General features: G+C 40.8%; 1 protein-coding gene across 7 annotated transcripts in view; it reads left to right on the top strand.

Annotated features, from left to right (window-relative positions):
- Nucleotides 1-206: 206 nt before the first annotated feature.
- LOC112070701 (NHS-like protein 3) overlaps nucleotides 207-10,827 on the top strand; it is a 50,681-nt gene continuing 40,060 nt past the window's right edge. For 4 of the 7 annotated variants that reach the window (XM_070439081.1, XM_070439080.1, XM_070439079.1 and 1 more), the window contains exon 1: nucleotides 1,219-1,342. The gene's annotated coding sequence lies outside the window, so the exon portion shown is untranslated. Of the gene's footprint in view, nucleotides 484-1,218; nucleotides 1,343-2,227; nucleotides 2,390-10,827 lie in introns of those variants that run through there. The other 3 variants (XM_024138139.2, XM_070439082.1, XM_024138138.2) reach the window with 3 other exon arrangements.

Genomic DNA, 10,827 nt, shown 5'->3' with positions numbered 1-10,827 from the left:
GCGGCATGCACCTTAACGTTTGTTTGCGGGCCGCCATGATATCAAGGAAGAAGAAGTGCGCATTAATCATTTGTAATGTTCAGCTACGAATGATATTTTGCCCGCCACCAGGTGGCGGTCACAGCGCGCGGACATCAACATCATAAATAATCCCTATTATTTCTTCACCTGTGCGCGCACTGCAGCCACAGATAGCACAGCACAGACGCACTTATTGTGTAATTTGGGGAAAACCATTGGAGCGTTCGTGCGAAAAACCGATTGAGCCAGTTTGTGGAAAACAATTCTTGGAGTGTTTCGGTCAGCAGAAAATACCACTGTAGTCTCCTCCTGTGGCACATTTAGCGGAAATGCTTTACCTGGTGTTTCAGTTCGGACTGTGAAACACTTTGGAGAAGAACGCAGTGGAAACGCTTCAAATGTAAAGCAGATGAGGCAGAATTTGACCTATCAAATCGGGATTTAAAAGTATTTAATACAAAGGTAAACATATTCCGAATGAATTATTTTTTGCCGTCGTCTGCAGGCCATTTCTGTATGGCAAGTGTCTAATACTTTACAGTCAGTGTGTAGTGTAGCATGCTGAATTTGGCAGTTGTGTGATGAGGGGAACGTGAACTCACGTGTCATCATAATGTCATAACTTTTTTAGGAACTCTGACATATGCCGCGTTCAAATACTTGTTGGAACTAGGAAACTCTGAAATGTTCTACATGGTTGTAGCCTAGTTATACGTGTGCCGCGTTCAACGAATCAGTAAGTCGGACATTTCCTAGTTCTGACTAGCATATGAACGTGGCAATAATGATAAGTGTCATATATTTCATAACTTTCATCCTAAAGTTTAACTTTCCTACTAAACAATGAGGAAAATAAGATCTCAATGACGTATCAATATCTTGCCTGGACAACCAACGTTGAATTGCATTGAATTCTACATCGGGCTGAAATGAGCGTTTGAATCAGGAACGTTTCCTCTCACGACCTCTACAAGCCAGAATGTTGAATACCATTCTATTTTAACATACTTTACAGTTTGGCCTTGTGAATAGTCCTTTTGTCGGTAGGAATGTCGCACAATCGGCTATATCAACAAGAAAGTATAATTACACAAACTTTTCAAAGGGCTGGTAGTGCAGTCATATTTCTATCACCTGAAGCATGTGCTGAACCATGGAAACACGTGCACGAGCTCAGCAAGTCCTGCCTGTATTTTTATGTTGTGGGCATGCTTCAGTTGATAGAAATCGGAATGCACTACCAGRGCTTCGAAAAATTTATGTAATTATACTTTCCTGTGGATATATTGTCTCACATTCCTACCGCCAAAAGGACCAAACGGTAAAGTACATTAAAATATACTTTTATTACACGTTTTGGCTTGTAGAGGTCGTGAGAGGAAACGTTCCTGATTCAAATGCTTATTTCTCCCCTTTGTAGAATTCAATGCAATTCAACATAGGGTTTCCAGGCAAATCAAGATCATGCTTTTAGAACTATGTGAGGTAGGCCTAATTTGACATAGGCTACATGATTGGCAATCGGTGGGACAGTACAGGTACAGCCAACTTGGCATGCACGGTCAGGGTGGTGGATAGCCTGGAGACCCAATGTTGAATTGCATTGGAACTGTCAAACAGACAGGTAAAAATACATATAATCTTAAACATGTTTTACGAAAGAGATATTTACAATGAAAGACATTAGTTTTCTATTAATTATCTGAGCAGGACTCATCGACACTGATATAGCGCCAACCTACCTCACCATAACACWATCTCTCCCAGTCAATGGCCACATGGCAGTCTGATACATGTATTTCCTTTATCTTGAGTGAAGATTATTTATTAACCTGACTGGAGATAACCTGACAGTCTCAGTTCTCAAGAGGGGACTTCTTCTGTTTGTAGACATACTGTACATTGCCTGTCCATGGACTTAGAACTGAAAGCTGCAAACAAAGTTGTTTTGACTGCAGATCAATTGTGAAATGAAACAGGACTCCAATTTATTGACATCTTTCTATGGATAAAGTCCCTTTGGAGATAAATTGGACAGATTTCAGTCGTGTTAGACGTTGCCACATGATATGTCAGTTGCTTGTTTTGTCTCATTAATTTGATTGTGGACAACTAAAACCTGATAATTACCAGTAATTACCAGTGCAGTCTGCTAATAAACATTGGCCTATAGTTTATTTTGACAAAATTYTCCTCATCATTTCAGAACACCCCTCTCTAACCTCTGCCCCTGATGACTTCACCATGACTTCTGAACTGGAGTGGAGACAATATACTTTTGTTTAGGAAGGGTGTGTCCTGCACTGGTGTTTCTTCCTTCTCACTCGGCCGCCTGCCAAGCCAGGGCTTGTACCCATGGAGATAACAGGTGCCTTATGTAACCACAGTTCCAGGAGGAGATTCCTCTGCACAACTATGGCCCTGACCTTTCTTCTAGCATGGGACTTGACCTAGCAAAACTCAGGGCCCTAGGAAGAGAGGGCATGACAGATCAAGAGGATCTTAAGAGAGGAAGGATAGCTCAGTCTAGACAGTGGTTAGTGTTTGGGAGAACTCAGGGAAAAATGACCACAGTGACCAGTGGGGAGGAGGGCTAGTCAGTAGAACTTAGTTCACAGCAGTGTGGACAGATAACATCTCAGTATTATGATGGGCTGTAGACATTCTAGCCTCAGTCTGGAATGGGCGACAGTCCCGTGAGTGTGGTGAAATCAGCAGTGACTCAGGTCTGTAGTGTAGTGAGGAGCCTCCTTTGTGTAGACAGAGTGGTAGACAATATGTTTAATCAGTGGGATCGGTTTACTTACTCATCTGTAATCATTGAACCATTGATCAGCACTAATGGGAAATCCAATCAGTCAAAACGTTAGCCACGCTAATGTGTGTGTGAGCGTGTGTCTCATGTTCTCAGGCCAACATTCCTTGACGGTGCACAAGTATAGGTCGGCGGACTGTGTTTCAGTAGTAGTAGCCAAACGGGACAGGCCTTCTTTTAGTAGCCTATTTAGGCACTATGAAATGTCAAAACAGTTTACATAGAGAACATTTTCATCTGTCCACTGCTGGATTAGTCTGCTCTGCTCTGTCTGCATGTCTGCTAACCCTAAACCATCTAGTCCTTACTATAAGATTTCCCAGTCCTCTCACCCTACATAGTGCTTAGTGTATGGCAGTCTGTGACTGAGTGAGTGTGTGTTATTGTGGTTGGGGCACAGAGGGCTTGTTTTGACTGGAGAGAACAGAGACTTCAGAGATGCCAGTGGCAGGAGAGGATGTTTTTTAAGCCACAGCTGTGTTTATCCCAGCAGTCACTAAGTCACTACTGTCAAAAGACTTCACCTCCCCTGGTTTTGTTCCCTCAGACCAGGGTCTTCATCTCCATAGATACAGAGGTCCAGGCTTAGGCCCACGGCAACACTAATATGAGGTCTAGAAACGGGCAGATTCAACAGCCCAGTCTGAGAAACTCAAGAGTCTCTCACTATTGAAACATGTGAACAATATGAGAGAGTAATGAGGGGTACCGGTAACCTTAGCCTGTGTATAATTAGTTTTAAAACTTTATCTTACAATGGTGTTCTCTTATGGCCCTTGCCATTATGTTTTTATGACTGGTTCCTAGGCTACTGTGTAAGTTCTCTGTCAGGCAGAAAGAGGGAGGTGTGGGGGGGGAGGAGAACAAGAGGGAGAGAGGGGGTGAAGGATATTTGGAAAGAGGAGTTCCTCAGTAATTATCAATCTCTCAGGAATGCAGCCTCTACTCTTAGACAAGCTGCTGCATGGCTACAGTGGCCCAACAGCACTCCGACTTGAACAGATATGTCCACGGCTCCACATATTCACCCTTACAGCAACAATGACCCTGATTCACTGATTCACTGTCGACTGACCTCATTTCAGTTGGGTAACATCCAACTCTTTATGTATTTAGTATTGGTTTAGTATTGGCATGTATTGTTGTGTTTAATTTATTTCTATCAATATCCTGATCCACATATCCTTTATTATAGCAAACAGAAACTTAGGTAAGGTATTGCCTCAAGAAAAATGCATATCTATATATTCTTGAAATACTGGCATTCAAACTCACTGTCTCTTTTGAAGGCCATTTGTATCTTGCCGGATGTTTTTTTAATGTTTCCTCTTTTCCACTAATTTCACAAAAGTCCATGGGAAGACCAGGAATTGTCCAGAGCCATGTGCATACAATGTTTTTGAAAAAATATGATTTGTTACTGCCAAGTTCTGACATTTGCCTTCTACAACGTACCTCTATGCGTTTTGAGCTCAGAATTTTTTTAAACTTCTGAGTGAAATCATCACATTGAAAATAGGCACATTCCTTTGGTCTTACCCGCTGTCATTGCTTATTAATGTGACAATCCTTTTTAGGGGATGGATTTCATTGGGTTGTTCCAGTTTTCCCCTAGTGGTGACTCACATACATCATGTACACACAGTTGAAGTCGGAAGTTTACATACACTTAGGTTGGAGTCATTAAAACTCGTTTTTCCAAACACTCCACAAATTTCTTGTTAACAAACTATAGTTTTGGCAAGTCGGTTAGGACATCTATTTTGTGCATGACATAAGTCATTTTACAACAGTTGTTTACAGACAGATTATTTAACTTATTCACTGTATTAAAATTCCAGTGGGTCAGAAGTTTACATACACAAAGCTGACTGGTGCCTTTTAACCTGCTTGGAAAATTCCAGAAAATTATGTCATGGCTTTAAAGCTTCTGATAGGCTAATTGACATCATTTGAGTCAATTGGAGATGTACCTGTGGATGTATTTCAAGGCCTACCTTCAAACTCAGTGCCTCTTTGCTTGACATCATGGGAAAATCAAAAGAAATCAGCCAAGACCTCAGAAAAAAAATTGTAGACCTCCACACAAGTCTGGGTCATCCTTGGGAGCAATTTCCAAATGCCTGAAGTACACGTTCATCTGTACAAAAAATAGTGCGCAAGTAAACACAATTGACCACGCAGCCATCATAACGCTCAGGAAGGAGAGGCGTTCTGTCTCCTAGAGATGAACGTACTTTTGTGCGAAAAGTGCAAATCAATCCCAGAACAACAGCAAAGGACCTTGTGAAGAATGCTGGAGGAAACAGGTACAAAAGTATCTATATCCACAGTAAAACGAGTCCTATATCGACATAACCTGAAAGGCCGCTCAGCAAGGAAGAAGCCACTGCTCCAAAACTGCCATAAAAAAGCCAGACTACGGTTTGCAACTGCACATGGGGACAAACATCGTACTTTTTGGAGAAATGTCCTCTGGTCTGATGAAACAAAAATAGAACTGTTTGGCCATAATGACCATCGTTATGTTTGGAGAATAAAGGGGGAGGCTTGCAAGCCGAAGAACATCATCCCAACCGTGAAGCACAGGGGTGGCAGCATCATATCACAAAATAGATGGCATCATGAGGATGGAAAATTATGTAGATATATTGAAGCAACATCTCAAGACATCAGTCAGGAAGTTAAAGCTTGGTCGCAAATGGGTCTTCCAAATGGACAATGACCCCAAGCATACTTCCAAGGTTGTGGCAAAATGGCTTAAGGACAACAAAGTCAAGGTATTGGAGTGGCCATCACAAAGCCCTGACCTCAATCCTATAGAAAATTTGTGGGCAGAACTGAAAAAGCGTGTGCAAGCAAGGAGGCCTACAAACCTGACTCTGTTACACCAGCTCTGTCAGGAGGAATGGGCCCAACTTATTGTGGGAAGCTTGGGTCAAACGTTTCAGTTAGCCTTCCACAAGTTAAACAATTTAAAGGCAATGCTACCAAATACCAATTGAGTGTATGTAAACTTCTGACCCATTGGGAATGTGATGAAAGAGATTAAAGCTGAAATAAATCATTCTCTCAACTATTATTTTGACATTTTACATTCTTAAAATAAAGTGGTGATCCTAACTGACCTAAGACAGGGAATTTTTACTAGGATTAAATGTCAGGAATTGTTAACTGAGTTTAAATGTATTTGGCTAAGGTGTGTGTAAACTTCCGACTTCAACTGTACACAGCACCTCTGGTTCAGAACGGGCATGTGTTCTAATCACCTGCTTCACTGTAGAATGCCCTTCACTTGAGTGGTTCTGCTCTTCTTTATTTGGTAATGCCCACAGAATAGAGGCACACCCTGATTTATGAAAGATCAGTACAGTAAAGCTACCTTTCACACTAGTAAAATGTTGACACTTAATCAGTTATTACAGCAGCACGCGCCATTATTTCACATAACATTCACTCTATTCAAAACTGTACATGGGCAGTTCCATCTAAAGCGGCCCATGAGCACCAACATGTGAAGCTCATAGCAGCATATCATATTGGGTGTCAAATGAAAGCTGCGAGTCTATATTTTGGGTAAATGAAGGCATAGATAAAATTTTGAACCATTTTCCATCTAAGAAATTTGGCATAACTAAAGGCTTTGATTTCTGGATAAACAGATCAGAAATACACAATGTTGACGTATAGACCCCTGTCAACTAATATCAACACTTATATTTAGCTTTGGATACATTTTCTTTACCTTCTTAAGTTTAAGAAAACTTGCCTTGTAATTCCGTTACCAAAAACCCACACCTTTAAGATATTTTCTAATTTCTCTCCCTCCTCCTCTGGAGAGAGGATAACGAAAGTTCACAGAAGTAAAAAAAAAAAACGTGTGAATCCGTTACCAAATTGGTAACAGAATTACCCCAAAAATGTAACGGAATTACTGCAACTGAATTGGCTACAATGGTCACAAACACAGTTGGGTCACTTGCTCCTGTCCTCCCTACCATGGCATACTGTTATGTTCAGCTCACAACTATTTTCTTTGTCTTTCTGTTGTCTGGTGGTCAAACCAAGAGTGTTAAAACAGTCTGAGTCTTGACAACTTCTCCCTCTCTCTCTCCAGTTAATTTCACCTCTCCCAGCTCTTACTGACTGAGACCTACCCATGAGTCCCCTCTTTCCATTTACTATAACCAACATCCTCACCCACTGAGCACCAACTAACACCAGACCTCCATTGACGTTGAAAATGTGTAAAAATTTGGTCAGTCCACCCTGACCTTGATGTTAACGTCCACAGACAGACCGGACTGGACCTATCATAGACATGTTTCACAAGTCTGCATAGCACAAGTACAGTACATCAAGTAGAATACAGTACTGTACAGTGAGTTGAGCACAGTAGTCCAATACACTAGTACAGTATATCTACTGTACTGAACTACTGAGCTGTGCTGTGATGTCCAAACTTGTGAAACATGAGGAGATTAATTATGCATTTCTGTGTCGTAGAGATCAGGGACCCATGATGTAATTCCGTTACAGTAATTCCGTTACCGTGTGTAAATCCACTAAATTTAAGTTAGTTCAATAACCAAAATATATATTTTTTTTAACTCAAGATGCCATGTCATAGCTGACAACCCATCTTTTTTATTTGAATTCGGAGCAAATATTTTAAGATATTTTGGAGAATGTGGTCGCATAAAACACTGAGGGAGATTTTACTGTAATTCTGMCACCAAAGTTTGCATCTGCACAGTTTTTTCACTAAATTCGTTATTTATTTTTATTAAAAAAATGTTAAAAGTAGTTTGGTTTGTTGAACTTTGAAATCAATGGTTTTTGTTTGGCATACATTTTCAAGTGAAAAAATCTGAGTAAAAGTATAATTCCCTTATCATGGAATTGCCCACATTATGCTACCCTAAGAAGCCATTGGGTTTGAGGGGGATCTATGGCCCACACTGATTTCTGAAGGTGGACTGAATGTTGACTAGAACCTTGAACACTGCTCTGCCACTTTAAATCCCGGAGTCCAGACTTAGAGGTAAATGCGAATGTGCTCTTGTTTAAACTAAGCTATACTCACTCTTTAAACAAAGGTGTCTGTTTCACTGCCACACCCTCCTGTCTTTGACTTGTCCCCACGGGCGCATGTACCAGCCAGGTTTGCTTCCTCACCCTGAGTCACTTTTACAACAACTCCTGTAGTGTAAACTTATTCCAATCCTCACTTGCACAATACTATGAAATTAATATACAGATTGTGCTGTTGCATTACAATGGTCTGGATGTGGCTGCCACAACAGGGAGGGTGTATGATATTTATGCCTCTATCATTCTCACTCAATATTCACGATTTAAATCATAATAAATATTTAATCATGGTAGCATCCACATTAATGAAGTTTTCAGAAACATATTCTATTCTTATTTAAATAGAATGAACTCTAAAATGACACAATACATTATTTACCATTAATTTATATTGGGCACAACAAGGGACTAGATCAAGTGCTTGAATTTCTAAACTGTTAAAGAGATATGAAAAACCCTTATACAAAAGGAGACACTGTACTGCCGCGTCATAAAGCATTTGATCTTAAATCCAACGCTGGAGTATAGAACCAAATTAAAAGTTTTAGCGTCAATGTCCAAATAAATACATAGGGGAGTGTACAAAGTGCTGTGTGGGTCTGATGTTTACTTCAGGCAACGCAGGTGCCAGTGTCTTAACTCCCCAGGCTTACTCATATAAAACTGGAGACCTACATATCCCATGGAATTTATGCTCTGGCAGCTTCATTAAATAGTAACCGCAAAACTCCAGTATTAATGTCAACAGTGAAGAGGCGACTCCGGGATGCTGGCCTTCTAGGCAGAGTTCCTCTGTCCAGTGTCATATTAATATTTTATTTTTATTGGCCAGTCTGAGATATGGCTTTTTATTTGCAACTCTGCCTAGAAGGCCAGCATCCCGGAGTCACCTCTTCACTGTTGACGTTGAGACTGGTGTTTTGCGGGTACTATTTAATGAAGCTGCCTGTTAAGGACTTGTGAGGCYTCTGTTTCTCAAACTAGACACTCTAATGTACTTGTCCTCTTGCTCAGTTTTGCACCGGGGCTTCCCACTCCTCTTTCTATTCTGGTTAGAGCCAGTTTGCTCTGTTCTATGAAGAGAGTAGTATACAGCGTTGTACGAGATCTTCAGTTTCTTAGCAATTTCTCGCATGGAATAGCCAGCCTTTCTCAGAACAATAATAGACTGACAAGTTTCAGAAGAAAGTTATTTGTTTCTGGCCATTTTGAGCCTGTAATCGAACGCACAAATGCTGATGCTCCAGATACTCAACTAGTCTAAAAAATCATCAGTTTCCAGCTACAATTGTCATTTACAATATTAACAATATCTACACTGTATTTCTGACCAATTTTATGTTATTTTAATGGACAGAATGTGCTTTTCTTTCAAAAACAAGGACATTTCTAAGTGACCCCAAACTTTTGAACGGTAGTGTATGTACAGTGGCTTGCGAAAGTATTCACCCCCTTGGCATTTTTCCTATTTTGTTACATTACAACCTGGAATTAAAATAGATTTTTTTGGGGGGGTTTGTATCATTTGATTTACATAACATGCCTACCACTTTGAAGATGCAAAATATTTTTTATTGTGAAACAAACAAGAAATAAGACCAAAAAAACAGAACTTGAGCGTGCATAACTATTCACCCCCCCCCCCCAAAGTTAATACTTTGTAGAGCCACCTTTTGCAGCAATTACAGCTGCAAGTCTCTTGGGGTATGTCTCTATAAGCTTGGCACATCTAGCCACTGGGATTTTTTTCCCATTCTTCAAGGCAAAAACTGCTCCAGCTCCTTCAAGCAATCTTTAAGTCATACCACAGATTCTCAATTGGATTGAGGTCTGGGCTTTGACTAGGCCCTTCCAAGACATTTAAATGTTTCCCCTTAAACCACTCGAGTGTTGCTTTAGCAGTATGCTTTAGGGCCATTGTCCTGCTGGAAGGTGAACCTCCGTCCCAGTCTCAAATCTCTGGAAGATGGAAACAGGTTTCCCTCAAGAATTTTCCTGTATTTAGCGTCATCCATCATTCCTTAAATTCTTACCAGTTTCCCAGTCCCTGCCGATTTGAAAAACACCACCACAGCATGATGCTGCCACCACCATTAATCACTTTGGGGATGGTGTTCTCAGGGTGATGAGAGGTGTTGGGTTTGCACCAGACATAGCGTTTTCCTTGATGGCCAAAAAGCAAAATTTTTGTCTCATCTTACCAGAGTACCTTCTTCCATATGTTTGGGCAGTCTCCCACATGCCTTTTGGCGAATGTCAATCATTGTTTGATTATTTTTTTCTGGACACTCTTCTGTAAAGCCCAGCTCTGTGGAGTGTACGGCTTAAAGTGGTCCTATGGACAAGATACTCCAATCTCCGCTCTGGAGCTTTGCAGCTTCTTCGGGGTTATCTTTGGTCTCTTTGTTGCCTCTCTGATTAATGCCCTCCTTCCCTGGTCCGTGAGTTTTGGTGGTCGGCCCTCTCTTGGCAGGTTTGTTGTGGTGAAATATTCTTTCAATTTTTTAATAATGGATTTAATGGTGCTCCGTGGGATGTCAAAGTTTTGGATATTTTTTTATAACCCAACCCTGATCTGTACTTTTCCACAACTTTGTCCCTGACATGTTTGGAGAGCTCCTTGGTCTTCATGGTGCCACTTACTTGGTGTTGCCCCTTGCTTAGTGATGTTGCAGACTCTGGGGCCTTTCAGAACAGGTGTGTATATATATACGGGAATCATGTGACAGATCATGTGACACTAAGATTGCACACACTTAGACACTTAGATTCCACTTAGGTGGACTTTATTTAACAAATTATGTGACTTCTGAAGGTAATTGGTTGCACCAGATCTTATTTAGGGGCTTCATAGCAAAGGGGGTGAATACATATGCATGCACCACTTTTCTGTTTTT

This window comes from Salvelinus sp. IW2-2015, unplaced genomic scaffold (assembly GCF_002910315.2).
Source record: "Salvelinus sp. IW2-2015 unplaced genomic scaffold, ASM291031v2 Un_scaffold1396, whole genome shotgun sequence".
In the NCBI taxonomy this organism is placed as follows: Eukaryota; Metazoa; Chordata; class Actinopteri; order Salmoniformes; family Salmonidae; genus Salvelinus; species Salvelinus sp. IW2-2015.
This window is presented reverse-complemented; position numbering and strand designations above follow the sequence as displayed.